Raw genomic sequence first — 16,433 nt, forward strand, 5'->3', positions numbered from 1 at the left:
TGTGTGGGGGGTGACGGAGCTTGCCTGTGCCTCCTCCGCCAATCCCTGCCTTCTTCTCTCCGACTGGCCCTGGAAGTCAATCTTCAAATCTCCTCCCACCTCAATCTCTACAATGCTGCCTCCAGGCTGACAGCTACATTCCCCAGCACAGCCACTGGGTGGCGCCGCAGCGTCCCCTCTCACCCCTGTACCTCCTGACCCTAGGTAATAAGCTGTCTGGAAGAAATGCCAGGAGCGATTTAGACCTAGGGCAGGGACCAGGGCTCCGGCTCCCGTGACTGGAAAACCTGTAGGAGACTTAACTTCCGTAGGCCTCTTATTAGTAATGGTGTCATACACAGCCAGCCCTGTATCATGTCAAGCTTCATGTTTATAACCAGACGGCCAGCAGATAGCCATGATGGCTGCTTTTAATCCACACGGTGCGGGCTGACATAGGAACTGAGGTCCAGATACGTGACCGTATACCCACTCTTGCATGTGAGTTGCAGTCAGGCACACGGTACCGAGTAACAACCATTACGCAAGCGTTTGAGGTGGCACACCGCGCTGCGCATCCCAGATTCGCGATCCGCAATGGAAGGAGCCTGGTCCGACCAGCGCCGGTCTTGGATTCCTGCAGTGGTTTGCAGAGGACGCCTGCTGCCCTCTAGTGGAGGAAAGTTTGCATAGCAATGCTCCCACCGAGGCTGCCTACGGTTTTCCAACTCGGTCCACAGCAGCAGTCTCTGGGGGGTTGTGGCAACCCTCATCAGGATGGGACAGGAGCTTGAGAGACGTAAGTGAGATGTGGCAACTCCTAGCCCCGTCATTCTCCCACCCCCGCTGAGAGCAGCTGTTGCCCAGTCAGTGCACACTGGGCAGTGGTAGCCAAAGCTCCGCCTACGGACTCAACAGCTGACAGGTGAACCCTGGCCTTGACCCTGAGCCCCACACTTAAGCCCCAGACCATCAGTGGCCATCTGACCACTTGTGAGTCAAACACTGCCGAGCCCAGGACCTCCCCGCCGGCAGGTCCCTGGACGCATGTGCCAGCTGGTGTTTAGCGGCTAACGGCCATGCTAATCTTCCTGTCACTTCTGCTGGGACAGAGCAGGGCTACCCTTCCCATCCATTTCAGGTCAGGCGCTGTCATATGACTTGCCTTTAGCCAACGATACGGCAGCGGGCGTGTCCTATTTCTGACAGAAGTTTGCCAATCCAGAGTGTGGGGTAAACACTGTTTCTTCATATCAACTGCCAGGCAGTTGCTTTTTGGGCTTGGTCACCTTGGGCTAGGCTGAGTCCAGCAAGCCACAATGCCATGAGCCAGATATGAACTTATGCTTACGGGACTGCGACCGGCGATGTCACTGGGCGCAACAGGGAACCTGCTGACCCGCATGGAACTTCTCTCAGCAAAACCCAGTTTCTCCTCACTTACACGTACACCTGTTATATAATGCAAAACACATCTGATGTGAGCAAGAGAGCAAACAGCAGCTCCAGGGTGCTTCCCTGAAATCCTTGGAACCTTTAAGGAGACAGATTTGGGATTCATAGTAACCTGGTAACAGCAAAGAGGACAAGAATGGGATCACCCCTCTTTCACTAGCAACACTCGCCCACCTCTGCTTCTGTCCAACTTGTTTATTAGAAGATGAGACATGCCAAGGAGGGTAGCTGAGCCAGCATCCCCTGCTGGGGCCAGTCTGGTACACCGGCCCCTGAAGCCTGAGACTGCAGGTCCCTGGCGCCACCTGGTGGTACTAGCTGGAACTGCTCGGTGCCCAGGCCATCTGCTGGTGGCTGGCAGGGCCGGAGCAATCCGCACATCCAGATGAAACAGCCTGTCACACTCCTGTCCACAGATCCCCAAAGTGACACACACACACACACACACACACACACACACACACACACACACACACACGCACACACACACACACTACCACCACCACCACCACCACCACCGGGCTGCCCAGTACACCAGAACACCACCCGCTAGGGCAGCGAGCAGCCAAGCAAGAAGGTTCAGAAAAAGGTGACTGAAGGAGCCAAGAGCTTCATGCTGGTGTTCAGATGAGCAGCTGGGAGGGGACGTGGAGACGCACAAATGCTGTGCATGGGTTTGAGGAAGGGGGTGAGACCTCAGAGGGTGCTACAGAGAAGATTCAGAGCTGGGAGTAACTTTCTAGAATGTTATCAAGGATCAACAGCCCATCCTGAGAGGCAGCACGGCCACAGACACTCAGACACTCACTAGGCCGACTGACAGGCCAGACTCTCATGGGAGGCTCACATCTGAGCCTCACACAGGCTTAGCTGGATCACATCTTTCCAGACACTGGAGGATTAGGTAGACCGTTGGCCTGTTTTTTTGTTTTTGTTTTTGTTTTGCTTTGTTTTTAAGATTTATTTATTATGTATACATTGCTCTGCCTGCTTGTACACCTGCAGGCCAGAAGAGGGCGTCAGATCACATTATAGGTGGTTGTGAGCCACCATGTGGTTGCTGGGAATTGAACTCAGGACCTCTGGAAGAACAGACAGTGCTCTTAACTGCTGAGCCATCTCTCCAGCCCCTGTTGGCCTGTTTTATTCCCAACCTCAAGGGTCACCACCAGACATCACACGTGGCCTTCACCTCAAAGGTGACAGCTCCCGATCCCGATCAATGAGGCAAGTCCAACGCGCACAACCCCTGCCAGCTGAAAGACACAACCATGGCAAATTCCTTGGGAAGTTCCAGAACTTCTGTGCCCACCCCCACAAGCCAGTGATCGACAGGAATCAGCTCTAAGAAGCCCTGAGGTAAACTGAGTCCTGAGTGAAACGGCACTGCCAGGCATCCCTCCCTGAGTGACAGAGCTTAGATCTTGGTCTTGGAGTGGCAGGAGCAGCTTGTGGGGCCCACACATCTGGAGATCCTGAGCCAGCGCCAAGTGGGGGCAGCAGAGAGCTACTGGGCGCATAGCTTGGGGCGGCCGGGGGGGGGGGGGGGGGAGGGGGGGCGGGAGACAGGAGGGCAGGGAACCGGAGGTAACCTGATTTTAGTGTTTTGTCAACTTTGACACAAGCCAAAGTCAGCTGAGAGAACAGCTGAGAACCCGCCCTCATCGGATTAGCCTGGGGGTATTTTCTTGGTTGATGATTGACATGGGAGGGCCCAGCCTGTGGGTGGGCTACCCTTGGGCAGGTGGTTCTGAGGCTTATGAGGAAGCAGGATAAGGCAGTAAGCAGCACCCCTCCGTTGGCCTCTCCCGCCCTGACTTCATGATCCTGTAAGAAGCTGAAGGAAACCCTTCCCTCCCATAGTTGCTGTTAGTCATGATCTTTGTTGCAGCCAATAGGAAACAACTAGGACCTGAGGGAGAAGGGGAGGGGGAGGGAGGGGAGGGGAGGGGAGGGGAGGGGAGGGGAGGGGAGGGGAGGGGGAACAGGAGGGGGATGTGGTTCATGGGTGCAGCTAGGGCACCAAGAGATCCAGTGCCTAGGAGCCTCGAGGCCTAGGAACATGTGGGGCCTCTGCCAGGAACGTGTTGAGGCTCTAGCCTCAAGGCAGACGTCTCGGTCCCTGCACTGGGAACCACACCTGAGGGACAGGCTACTCTGTGTGGAAGAAGCAAACCACTTCAGTGCTTATGGAAACCATACCTCCTGGGGACTTGGTGTGTGCTGGGCATTACCCATCCTGCCGGGGCACATACGCGCCAACAGCACGTGTAAGTGTAAGTGGTGCTGTCCAGTGGCTTCATGGAGGAGCTCTGAGGACTGTGCCCCTGTTCCAGGCTCAGTGCTCACACCACAGCCAGAAGCCACGGCTTACAGTCGAGGGTGAGGCCCTTACCTAGCAGTCAGTGAGTAAGGACCAGGCACAACCTTCTCAATGCCAATGAACACACAGAGACAGGATAACATGGACAACCATGGACGTGGTTGGGGCATGCTCAAGTTTGAAATGACAGCCCAGGGCCCTTGAAGAGGAGCTACACACACAGGCAGCCCCACATCCTCTTTTAGGATAATGACTTAGGACCAAGGGAGACAATTTCTTAAGTGGAAGAGCGACCAGAAAGCAAAGCACTTGGGGATTCTTTTTTTTTTTCTTTTTTTTTCTTCCCTGCAGCTGGGGGGTTCTGCGGGATCCCAGTCACACATTTTGGTACCCAGCTCTTGCTCACTGCCTGCTTGCGGGCGCCACCAAGTGGTGGAACATAGGCACTACAGTCTTCCAAGAGGCGGTCCCCTCTCCCGCCAAAGAGCCAGTCAACCTAAAGAAGAGACTTCTTCGCACACCGTCGGCTCAATCACCAATCACCCAATTACCCAATCAACCAACCAATCAATAAATCAGTCAGTCAGTAACACTACCTTGAGAGGATCCTCAAACGCAAACATTTGATTCCACATTCTGGTGTGTCTCACCACACTGTTTGGGCGCACACGGGGAAGGACCACATTCTGGTGTGTCTCACCACACTGTGTTTGGGCGCACACGGGGAGGGAGAAAGTGGGAGGAGAGATCTCAGTTCCACCGTTTCTTTAAAGGGTGGGACACACCAACAGACTCAAGACAGGTCCGTGAGTCCCCCTGGGAGCCCCGCGGCATCCTAGAGCACGGCCCCAGAACATCCCGACAGCTGGGCTATGGCACGTAGCATTACGGATGGGTGGCCAGGCGCAAGGTGCTATGGCTGCCCTCCCCACTGCTGCCCTCCCCCACTGCACTCTGGAACACAGGGCAGGTTGTGGTGGCGGGGAGGGCACCTAAGGTGCTGAGGACGAGATGGTGAACCAAAGGGCATGTACTGTTTCTCTAGCACCTATGGCCAGACTTTACCTAGAGAGAGTCACCACAGATGTGCGGTCATCCCCTTATCCGTGGGGACTCCACCCAGGATGCCCTCTGGCTGGGGTCCTATCCAAGACCCGTGGTGGATGACCACTGAACTTGGTACATTTGCTAGGTTTTTCCTGCACATATGTTCGTGCCTGTGATGAGGTTTAATCTACAAATTAGGCTCAATAGGAGACGATAACCAACAATAAATAACTAATAAGACGGAACAATTCTGATGGTACACCATAATAAGAGTAATTTGGAGATTATGAATGGTTTATTTCTGGGATTTTCCGCTTAATAGTTTCATGCCCACCGTAACTGGAGGCGGAGGCCGTAAGGAGGGAGCTGTGACCATAAAGCTGAGGCAAGAGTTGGGTTGGGAAGGACAGAGGGCGCCGAAGGAGGTTTGACCCAGGGACGCTGGGAAGGGAGGCTTCTAGTACCTGAGGCAGAAGCTGGGGCCGAAGAAGGCTGGGAGCCGCCACCACCGGGCTAGAAGGAGCCCGAGGGTCCTCCCTGGCCTGCGGACACCTTGTTCCTGGCTTTCTGGTTCCAGGCTGTGAGAGATGTTGAGGGAAGCTACTGTTGTAAGCCCAGAGCTGAGGCAACTGGTGGAGGCGCCATGGGACCCTACAACTGTTCCCCTGTGCGCGTGCGTCATTATGGTCTCCCGGAAAGTAGGTTGCGAGGGGGCGGGGTGGGGGCGTGGGGGGTGTGGCGGCGCAGAAGCGGGTGACCTCTGTGGCTGGACACCAGGAACCAAAGTGAAACTTCAGGGCCTCGGAGCCTGCTGTACCCGCCCCCACCCCCCAAGCCGAGAGGGGGAAGGGCTCCCCAGGGAGGGATGAAAAGAGACGAGGGAAGTGGCAGCTGCTGGGACTCAGTTCGCACCTCCTTTGCCGGTATGGAGGGTTACAAATGACCTGCTAGCAAACGGAAAACACTGATTCATTACCCCTGATGTGTGATGATGGGTTAATTATTTTTCTAACTGAGGAGAGCCGCCTTCTGACAGCAGGTGGAAATGAATTCTCCACTGTTTTAAGGACTGATTGGCCCAGGACAGGCGAAAAAAAAAAACAACTGGAGAACCTAATTAAATCAGGAGGCTCGTGAAATAAATGGAGCGGGGCGTTTGTTTGCTTGCTGCCGACGCGGATTAACGAGGAGGACTCTAGGAGAAAGAAATGGGAGGACTCCTGTGATGGGCGTGGCCCAGGGAGGTGGGGAAAGGGAGAGCCACGTGGCGCTGGGCGGTTCCACTGGACGCAGGAACAACACCCGAGTCGTGGGGTCGCGGGTCGGGGGTGGGGGGTCTTTAGGCTTCTTTGGGCATCCGGGTCAGGGCAATCAGATGGCAGGAGATGGCTCCACCAGCCTATGCGGTCTGGCTCAGGTGTTTTAGAGTTAACCACAGGTCAGTGGCCACCTTCTGGCACTGCGCTGATCAGTGTGTGGCCTCTCTGAGCCCTGGTTTCGAACATTTCTCCAAGATGTTTGACGCTACCACATCCTTAATAAGAGCTGTTCTCACTGGCCATGCACAGCAGAGAGAGGATAAAACGGGCTTTTGGACCTGGCTATGGTGAGGGCTTCTCGTTTGCACTGTAGTCTGAAGGGCTACCCCTTCCACCAGCATGCCCTCTTGCCCTCTCTGTGTCCCTGAGGGTGCTCATTTACTTGCTGAGAGGGACTGCAGCTGGGCCCTCTTCCCTCGAAGCCTGCCTGGTTGCGTTCCTCCCTGGACTCCTCCCTCCGGGTCTGTCACCCATCAGAAAGCAGAATCTTGTGGGTTTTTTTTTTTTTTTTTTTTTTTTGGTTTTGTTTTTTGTTTTTTGTTTTTTTTTCGAGACAAGGTTTCTCTGTGTAGCCTTGGCAGTCCTGGACTCACTTTGTAGACCAGGCTGGCCTCGAACTCACAGCGATCCGCCTGCCTCTGCCTCCCAAGTGCTGGGATTAAAGGCGTGCGCCTTTCCCATCTTTGAGAGCTGACCCCTCCCCTCTGGTTCTGCAGGCCCAGTTACTGCTTAGAACTGATGCTTACAGCCTGCCAGACCATCCCATGAGGCTCTCAGCTGGGGAGGCTGCCTCCAACTCCCCATCCTCCACCCCGCACCTGCCCCAGTGGTTGCTCTGCTGCTCCCCCACCCCCCACCCCCCAGCTCCTCCTCTGGTCCTGAAACCTAGCCTGGAAAGTCTGCTGGTGGACACTGGGCTTTCCCCCAACCAGCAGGGAAGGGCACAGACTAGCCAGTCCACACACCCGCCCTTCCTGCTGCACGGAGCACCCCGTCTTTCCAGAAAAAGCCCACTGTGTGTTTATTCAGTACCTGTGGCAAATGTTTCCTAAGACACAGAGAAGTCACAGCAGTGGATGCCCGCAGCCCCAGCGGCCCCACCGGGTCACCCTTTCTCTGTTTACCTGGTCACACATCCGCTCATCTTATCACCTTTCAGAGTATTTATCAACTTTATCATCTTTGGTTGCATGTGAAAGTCAGCTACAGGCACCACATTCTCCCGGGTACACCAGCCTGCTATTTAGTAACCAGGATGCTACATTTATTTACAACCCTTTTATTTTTCTTTTAAGGTAAAAAAAAAAAAAATCCTTAAACGATTTTCATTGCCCCGCCCCCAGCCCCTAAATCTACCTGCACTCATACAGCCTGCACCCCACTGGATGCAGACCCTGCACCCAATCCAGAAGCCTCTACATTCGCTTCCTGGCCTTTATACACCCGATCCCAGCGCAGCTGTGGTTTCTGCACAGCTGACTGAGTTTCCTGTTCTTGAACCTTCTGGGAGCAGAATCCACATCTGGCTGGGCATGGAGGCTCTAGTCTCAGCTCCCACCCATAACGCCCTTTGCGCCCCCCCCCCCCCCCGGTCATTGCCTCATACTTCTCCTCACAAGACAATTCCAGGGCTTTCTCCCCCCGTGGCCCTGCTGGACGTTGGGTGGTTTCCCCTCTGGGCTCTTACCCATTCGGGCGCACAAACATCTTTTGGGTTGGATCCATATTAGATGCTATTTCTTATTGCTTTATGCTGTTTTCCCCCAGGATGGAGTCGGGGCAAGAGAAACAGACATGGCCTCTCCCCAGCTGCCACCTACGTCGGGAGTGGAGTCAGGGTCAGCACAGGGCCGAAGCCCCCAGGTCCTACCTGTGGCTCTGCCTGGGCGTCCTCAATTCTTCCCAGGACAGCCAGCCCTGTGAGGTCTACTACAGCACCTGGGCCTGCCCACGAGGGCACCTACCTGCTCCTGGACCACTGAGGACATCGTCTCTCATCATCTTGTTTTCATCTTCCCTCCATGAGGTCACTGGGACACACCAGGGCACACAGACTATGAGCCATGGTGGCCAGGGTCCCCTCACACCTGAAAACTGTGTTGTCTTCCCATCTGCTCCTCTTCTAAAACTATTTCTATCTGCCTGTCTATCTATCTATCATCTATCTATCTATCTATCTATCTATCTATCTATTATCTATCTAGAGTGAGTGTTGTGTGAGTACATGTGTGTGCTGTGGTGTGGTATGTGTGTCTATGTGTCTGTGTGTACACATGTGCCATGGCACATGTGTGTAGGTCAGAGGACAACTTGCAGGAGCCAGTTCTAGCCCTTTCATCATGTGGGTCCCAGGCATCGGCCACGGGACGTCAGGCTTGGCAGCAGGCAACCTTTTAACTCAGTGAGCTTTCTTGTCGGCCTCCACCCTATCTTCTGATGGGCACTGGGCAAACTTGGTGGAAGGGTGTGATAGGGTCCCACTTACCACATCCAGGAGGCCCTCCCGTTCGCTTGAGGAGTCTGCCCTCAAGGGGAAAGGCTGGTGTCGTGCAGCCATCACTACTGGTATAGAGGGACACAAAGAAATACATGATATTGCATGCTCTGTGTTGGGGATGAGGAGGGATGTGGGTTTGTGTGGACTTCCAGGAGGCAGGGTACAGGCCATTTCCCCATCCCTCAGTCAGATTGTACTTACATTTTATTTATTTATTTTTTTTAGCAAGCCACCCAGGTGCTCTGAGGGAACAGGTCACCCCATGGTTGGACAGAGCCCTGAACAATTGTCCCAATTGTTGGGAGGGAAGATTGGGGCGCCTGCTTCTAGCTGATGAACTCTGGGCCAGCCACATGCCCCCACAGCCAGTGCGGCCTCCCGCTGCAGAAGCGAGCGGTTTGGTTGGAGATCCAGAAAGAGACATGGCAACTCAGTCAAAATCCTACACTGGGCCCTGCATTCGCTGCGAAGAGGAGTCTCTCAGGACGGGACACGGGCGTGGAGCTTCTTCAGAATGACTGAGGAGTGGGGAAGGAGGAAAGAGGAAGGGAGGGAGGAGGGAAAGGGAAAGGGAGGAGGGACAGGGAGGAGGGAAAGGGAGGAAAGGAAGAGAGAAGGGAAGAGGAGGGGAAGGGAGGAGGGAAAGGAAGGAGGGAAAGGGAGGAGAGGAAGGGAGAAGGGGAAGAGAGGAGGGACAGGGAGGAGGGAAAGGGAGGAGGGGAAGAGAAGAAGGGACAGGGAGGAGGGGAAGGGAGGAGGGGAAGGGAGGAGGGGCAGGGAGGAGGGGAAGAGAGGAGGGACAGGGAGGAGGGGCAGGGAGGAGGGGAACGGAGGAGGGGAAGGGAGAAGGGAAACAGGTCACTCAATGTAAACTGGGTGGTGCCAATTCTATAATTTGGGGGAAGGGAACCTCCAGAGAGCTTGTGAGAGGGTCCTGTGCTTAGGGTCTTCCCAGGTAAGAAAGGGACAGTGTTCATTTATGTAACATGACCCAGGCCAGGACACAAAGACAAAGCCACACCTTTCTTCCCAGATGCTCATAGCTCAGGTGACAAGGCTCTGCCTGGGCTACTCACAATGAGGATGCTGAAGTCAGCTGACCCTGTACCCCATCCTGCCTCCTCCCTTTGCTGTTTCTGTCTGAGTCCCATTCCCTCACTCATAAAATGAGGGTCCCAGGGTGCTGCCTCCTAGCCCATGGTGGAATTTGCAGCAATGCATGCTGGGACTGTAGTGGCACACCTGGCTCAGGTAAGCACCCAGTGCAGGATGGACATAGACCTCCATGTGGTTCTTAGCCGCCCAGGTGGGGAGGCTGGTGTGTGAGGTGGAAGTGTCAGGAAGTTTTACACAGAGAAAGTTAAAGGCCTCTCAGTCCGGGCAGGCAGGGAGTGGCCAAGGCTTCACCAGGACCCGGATCCTGGGCTCAGGTCAAGATCCAGGGACACCCAGGAACCCGAGACTCCCCCCTCAAATTCAAAGATTGCCAGAACATGGGACCTGATGTGGCCTCTAGGAGGCGCTAGATCACAGGAGGCGTCTGTGATTGTCTATCAGTAAGAGGTACATAGCCAACGAGATTCCCAGAGCTCGGTTGAATTAGCACAAACTTATCCACACAACAACAACAACAACCACAATTATAACAACAGGTAAGCCCGAAGCTGATAGAATTATCATAATTTCCCTTGAGTTAGTGGGCTCTCCAACAACTAATTCTTCTATTATTAACACTTCCATTATTTTTATTTACTGAGGTGAAGTTCATATATAACACAAAATTAGCCCCTTTTCACATTCCTAAATTCCTACCAGCCATGCAAGAGGGCTCCAGCTTCCCGCCACCAAAACGTGTTATTTTCTTTAAAAAAGAAAGAAAGAAAGAAATCTAGTGGTGTATAAATAAAGAGGAAACCAGCTACTTGTTTGTAGACCTGACCTTCTGGGATCAATTGGTGGCACGCAGAGGAAAGTTGGCGCCATTCCTCTGGCCCATATGGAACATTCTAGGCAAGAAGTGCAATAGGCAACTCGGCACTGGTGTGTCTGAAAGCCCAGAGCAGGTGTGCTGAGCCTTGGAGTTGGCAGCGGGGTTCTAACACGCCGCTAGGGTGGGCAGATGCCAGGAGCCCCGTCTTGTGGTATCGCACTAAGGCATGTGCTCTGCTGGTGGCAACATATGGCCTGCTATGAGGACGGTGTCTGGCTCCTGAGACCCTCCTCACCCCAACACCTCTGGAATCTGCTGATGGAGCCGCATGGCATCATGGGAGGCCATGGCAGCCTGCTGGTAACTTGAGCGACTTTTAATGCCAATAGACAGACTCCCGGTGATGCTAACGGGGAAGAACAGCTCTTCTCTTCCTACCCGTCCCTGTGCCCCCCACAAACCTCCACCCCTCCGCACACCGTTCCCAGTGTTGGCAATGTCAGACAGGTTCCCTGGAACATGAGGCCGTCAGAGCCTGGCTGCCTGGGACATCAAAGTCCTGCAGCCATACCCCACCCCCCACCCCCGCCAGCCTCATCCACAGCAGCTGCCTGCTACGCTGAGAGCCTTCTCACACCCACACCCACACCCACCCCTACCCTGTCAGTCTCCAGCTCTGTGCAGTGGTGCACAACCTTGGCCTCCTAGTGGTGAGACTTGAGCCAGCCACTTGGTTATTCTGTGCCCCTGTCTTCCTGTTAAATGAAAACCATGGCTAGCTTGAGCAGGCGTCCTTCGCCAGGCTATCAGGGCAGCCCTCGGTACACAGGCTGCGGGAACTCGCCGAAGGCCTCTCACGCACCGCCATCGCATCGCATGCCCACATTTCTCCGCACCCTTGTGCACTTGCTTCCGGACACACCACAGCGCCTCAGGGGTTAGGGCGCAAACAAAACACTTCTTGACCTCTGATGGGCTGTGGTAAGTTGAAAATAACCTAAGCCAGAAATACACGTAGCAACCCCCAACCTACCCTGCGTGTTGCACACGCCCTGGAGCAAGCATGCCGGCTTTTCCCTTTGGGAGCTGACTGGGAGATGTGCCTGCTCCTCAGGCCAGCATCACGTGAACAGCCATGTGCCTGTGGCCAGCCTGACCTGGGAAAGGGCAAAGTTCAGCAGAACTCAAGGTTCCCCTGGATTGTACATCACGACTGACTGACAGAGGAGGGGAGGGGCTTAGAGAGAACTATTGTGAGATGCGGACCATCTATTCTCCAGTCAGCGGTGGGTGGTCATGGGGATCAGCTGCTCACTCGGACGCAGCACTCCCCAGTGCACACCCTGTGTGGAGGACTGCACGGCCCTGCATGGAGGACTTCAGGGCCCTGTGTGGAGGACTTCCCCAGGGCACACACAGCCTGCAGCCCGCCCCCCCCCCATGCCTAGGAACCTCCAGCTTCTGCAGCCACCCTCAGGTCTAAGCAGGTATTTCTCCTTCTGCTCCCCAGACTCAGACTCCCCTCTGTGGACCCCCCTCCACGCCCCACCTACCTGTGGCTCCTGTGGACCCCCCCATGCCCCACCTACCTGTGGCTCCCGTGGGCCCCCCTCTCTCCACACCCTGCCTACCTGTGGCTCCCGTGGGCCCCCCTCTCTCCACACCCTGCCTACCTGTGGCTCCCACCTGCCCAGTGAGACTGCGAGTCCCTCACGGCAGGCCCAGGGTCTCATTCTCTTGTGTTGCCCGAGGGCCTGACGTGCAGCATTCAATCATTCATTCATTCATTTATTCATTCATTCATTCGTGCAGCCACCAGTCACACCTTCCATGTGCAAGCCGAGAGGAAGCCCAGCCCTGGGGCTCACAGAGTTAGGCGCCCTTAGCATGGGGCCAGTGAAATGTGACATTCGGAGATCAGTGCGACATGCGACATGCATGATACAGATGCGTGTGTTCTGTGTATGTGTACATGTGTGTGAATATGTGATGTGCACATGGGTGCCTGCACATGTATATAAATGTTTGTGGTGAAATGTATATGCTTATATGTATATGTGTATATATTTGTGTATCTGTGCACATATATGATTGTGTAGATATATGAATGAGTGTGGCATATTACATGTGTTGTGTATATTTTTCATGAATGTCTGTGGTCTGTATGCTCAGACTGAATGCTTACATATATGTGAACATACATGTGTGTTAAAGTATATTGTATGAAGATATGTGCTGCATAGATTTAATGCATATGAATGTGTGTAATTTGTCAGGTGTGTTATTTTGTGTGACATGCGTCATGCATGTACATAGCCTGAGTGTATACATGTTTCAAGTCCAGTCTCTCTACTTGATGCTCGTGGTTGAGACGTGAGCTCGGAGCTTCCAGCACCTACTGCCATGCCTGCCAGTCGCTGCCATGAAGGACTCTTCTCACTCAGGACCTATGCGCCGAAATAAACCCTCTGTGCCTTGCCTTGGTCATGCTGTTTCACCACGGCAACAAAAGGTAACTAATACCGAAGTGAACATATATGTTTATGTATGTTAATGTGTGTTTGTGTTAGGGTGTGTGCTGCATGGAGATATACGGTATAAATGTATGTGGCATGTGACGTGTGTATTTTGTATGAACATGTGGTGTGTATGTGTGGCCAAATTGCTTATACATATGGAAACATGTGTGTGTACTAATGTATATTATATGTGTATAAGGTTGTGATGCATGGGTGTACGTACATGTGAATGTGTGTGGTACATAACATGTGTTGTGTGTGTTTCATATGAATGTGTGTGGTCTGTATACATGGGTTGAATGTAAACAAGTGTGTGTGTATAAGCATGTGTGTGTGAAGGCGTATGCCACACTGCTCATGGTTGTGTGTAGAATGTGTAATATAAATATGTGTGACATATATACACATGTCATGTATGTATCTTGCATGAATTTGTGGGGGTGCTTGTCCAAATGTTAACATATATGTGAACATGTACACATGAATTTTAATGTAATTATGTGTGTGAATGAACTGTTACATGGGTCTATGCGTAGATGTGTGTAAGTATATGTGCTACATATTGGAGCATATACTTTGTGTGAGTGTGGGTGATATGTATGCACAGGCTGCATACATGATACATATGTGAGCACTAAAGAGAACATATATGTGGATACAGATATAAATGTATGTGGAGCACATGTACATGTTGCAGGCTTGTGTATATGTGTATATATGTGTATGAATTTATGTGGTAAATCTACACATTGAATGTGTGCATGTACACGAGTCGGTGATAGTTAGGTATATGTGTGTGCACATGACTATACATGTGTATACAAATGTGGTTTCTATGCATATATGAACATGTGGCATGTGTACTTAATGTGTGTTGTAGAGGTATGTGTGATTTCCGTGTGTGTGCACACTTGTTGAATGTATATGTGCGTGATACATGCATGTGCATAACATGGTATGACCCCTGTGACAGTCTAGGAGGAACCATCACACCCTCTGGTGAGCATCTGGGAACCACCAGGGAGAACAGCGCCTCCTTCAGCCTTTCCTACAGACAAGGCGCGCTGCCTTTCCCAGAGGCCCTGCAGGGTTGAGCGGCGCGAAGGACTCTGCTGTATGTGCCATGTGAGAGACCTGAACATAGAGCCAAATGGCATGGCGGCCTCCTCATTGAGGAAGGCCACCCTGACACCCTCCCCGGCAGTTCCTGTGTCTGTGAGGGCAGCTGCACGTGGCTGCGAAGGCTGCACACGCTCACTCTCTTCACAATCCCCTTAGGGGAGGATGCTAAGAGGAAGGCAGACACCACAGGCTCCCCTCACTGGATGCCGCCGCCAGAGGCTTTCTGGATTCTCTCTTAGAGGCCTTGGTGTGGTTGGACATGGGGAGGCGCGGACATCCAGGCTATTGCCCGGGTGGCTGGCATGGCCGCTTCAGGAGCGGAGGGAGGCTGCCATGTCAGGCAGAGGCACGCGGCCAGCAGGCTTTCCCCCAAGTGTGGCCAGTTCAGAGCCGAGGTCAGTGGGAACGAGCCTCCAGTGACGGCTGAGCTGCACCCACTCGTGACACTCTGGTGGGTCCACACCTGGGCGAGGGCAAGGGCAGAGGCCAGGAGACAGCCTGCTGGGCAGTGCAGCCAAGCACGGAGGGCTGAGGCCGGGAGCACGCACACCTGCGCCATCCTTCCGGGGCCTGGCCGGCGTCCACACACATTGGCTTCCTCAGGACGGACGGCTGCCGTCCATCTGCCCCTCTGCTGGTGGCTTGGGCTTCGTGCCCAGAAGCCCCCACCTGCTGGCACAGCAGGAGGTGGAGACCATGGGAACCTGACCAGCTGTCCATGCAGGTGGTATGGGCCCCTGTAGAGCAGGTACAGAGTGGGCGTGGAGGGCAGGGCAGTGCCCCCTGCAGGATAGGGATGGGCACAGGGAGGAAGGTGGCCCAGGCCGCTGGGAGGGAGACGCTCACAGGCCCACTGGCCTCCTATTTGTACTTCCTCCAGGCCGTGAAGCCCCACGGAAGGCTCCAGCTGCATCTAGGGGTGGGGAGCAGGGGCTCCCCAGACTCTAGGGCCCCTTGTCCGCATCAGGGACTTTCAGGCTACATTTTTCCAATAAAATGCAAATCAGCAATCGCCTTACTGAAGAAGTAGGTGGGAAGGGGTGGGGTGGGGGAGATCGGTGTAAACAAAATCTCCGTTGCCATGGCGACCATTAAAAATAGAACTGCCTGGCCTCCCCCTTCTTTCTGGGTAATGTGCTGCCGAGTTCCTCCACAACACATTATTATTACTTTTTAATTATGAATAATCTCCCTCACTCCTTGCAGAGATGGATTAACACGCAGAGCTTCCCAGCGGACGCCCCTCGGAACTGACCTGTTCCGACATGGGCACATAGGTGGGCCCCGTGTTTACACACAGGGTGAAGGGTGCAGACCCGTCTATGAGCATTCTACATGCTGTTCTCTTTCCCTTGACCTGATGCCTATGTGTCAGCCGGTCTGCTTTCTGCCTGTCTGTCTGCCAGCTGTGATCTGAGGAGCGCAACAGCAAGCCAGGAGAACGCCCCCAGGGTGGCACCATGTGGAAGGAACCGAGCCCAGAGCAGAGCGCCACGCCCAGGGAAATACCCTGGCATCTATGGTCTCCGACCACCTGGGCAGAGTGGGGCCCTGTGACTTGATGCACAGGCTTGGGCTTGGTGGTTCATTGTCAGCATCTGTGCTTGCAGCCCATGCAGCTGCTAAGCGCCTGTGGCTAGGAGGCCACTTAGCTACAGCCTGGAAGAGGGTTGAAGGTTGCCAAGGTGGCCCTCAGCTCTCAGCTCTGTGGAGGCAAGTGTGATAGGCACAGAAAGGTCATTGTAGTATAGTCCTCTGTCCCCAGAGGGTTACCAAGCACTGATCTGCCGGTTGCTGGCACTCAGGCCTGTAGGCTAGGAGATGAGGAACAGTGACTACCATGGCACATGTGACACAGAAACGATCCCAGCCTCCCAGGGCCTAATTTCATCTCAGGATTCTGAGTCTTCAGGGTTCAAGTGGCTGCCCAGAGATACCCTCACACCAGACATGAGAACCCACCCCACCTTTGTACCCACAAGCAAAGGCTTCAGACCCTGAGGTGGCCCAGCTGCAGCCCAGCAAACCCAAGCGAGCTCTTCATTATGTTAAGAGCAGATGCCTTTCTAAAGAACCAAAGTCTGGCCCAGACGCGCTGGTCAGGTCAGACATTGCAACCCCAGGCTGGGGTCTGAACATCCCAAGGCTTCGCTGTTGGGTATTCGTGCCACTGTTGAGTGAAGGGGAATTGTGTGACCTTGAGGCTGATCCCACCTGCTGCTGACTGGCCCTGTGAGTCCTA

At 54.0% G+C, this 16,433-nt stretch overlaps 1 protein-coding gene and 1 long non-coding RNA gene across 3 annotated transcripts in view; one reads left to right on the plus strand and one right to left on the minus strand.

Moving 5' to 3' along the window:
• The window catches only part of RBFOX3 (RNA binding fox-1 homolog 3), a 405,763-nt gene that overhangs the window by 237,766 nt on the left and 151,564 nt on the right, over positions 1-16,433 (minus strand). The window lies entirely within an intron of this gene.
• LOC311578735 lies at positions 11,847-15,175 on the plus strand. The gene is made up of 3 exons (XR_014772953.1): positions 11,847-12,037; positions 12,895-13,062; positions 14,043-15,175. It is a non-coding gene; the product is annotated as an uncharacterized lncRNA (long non-coding RNA).

This window comes from Acomys minous, assembly GCF_964271855.1.
Source record: "Acomys minous genome assembly, chromosome: 12".
Taxonomy (NCBI): Eukaryota; Metazoa; Chordata; class Mammalia; order Rodentia; family Muridae; genus Acomys; species Acomys minous.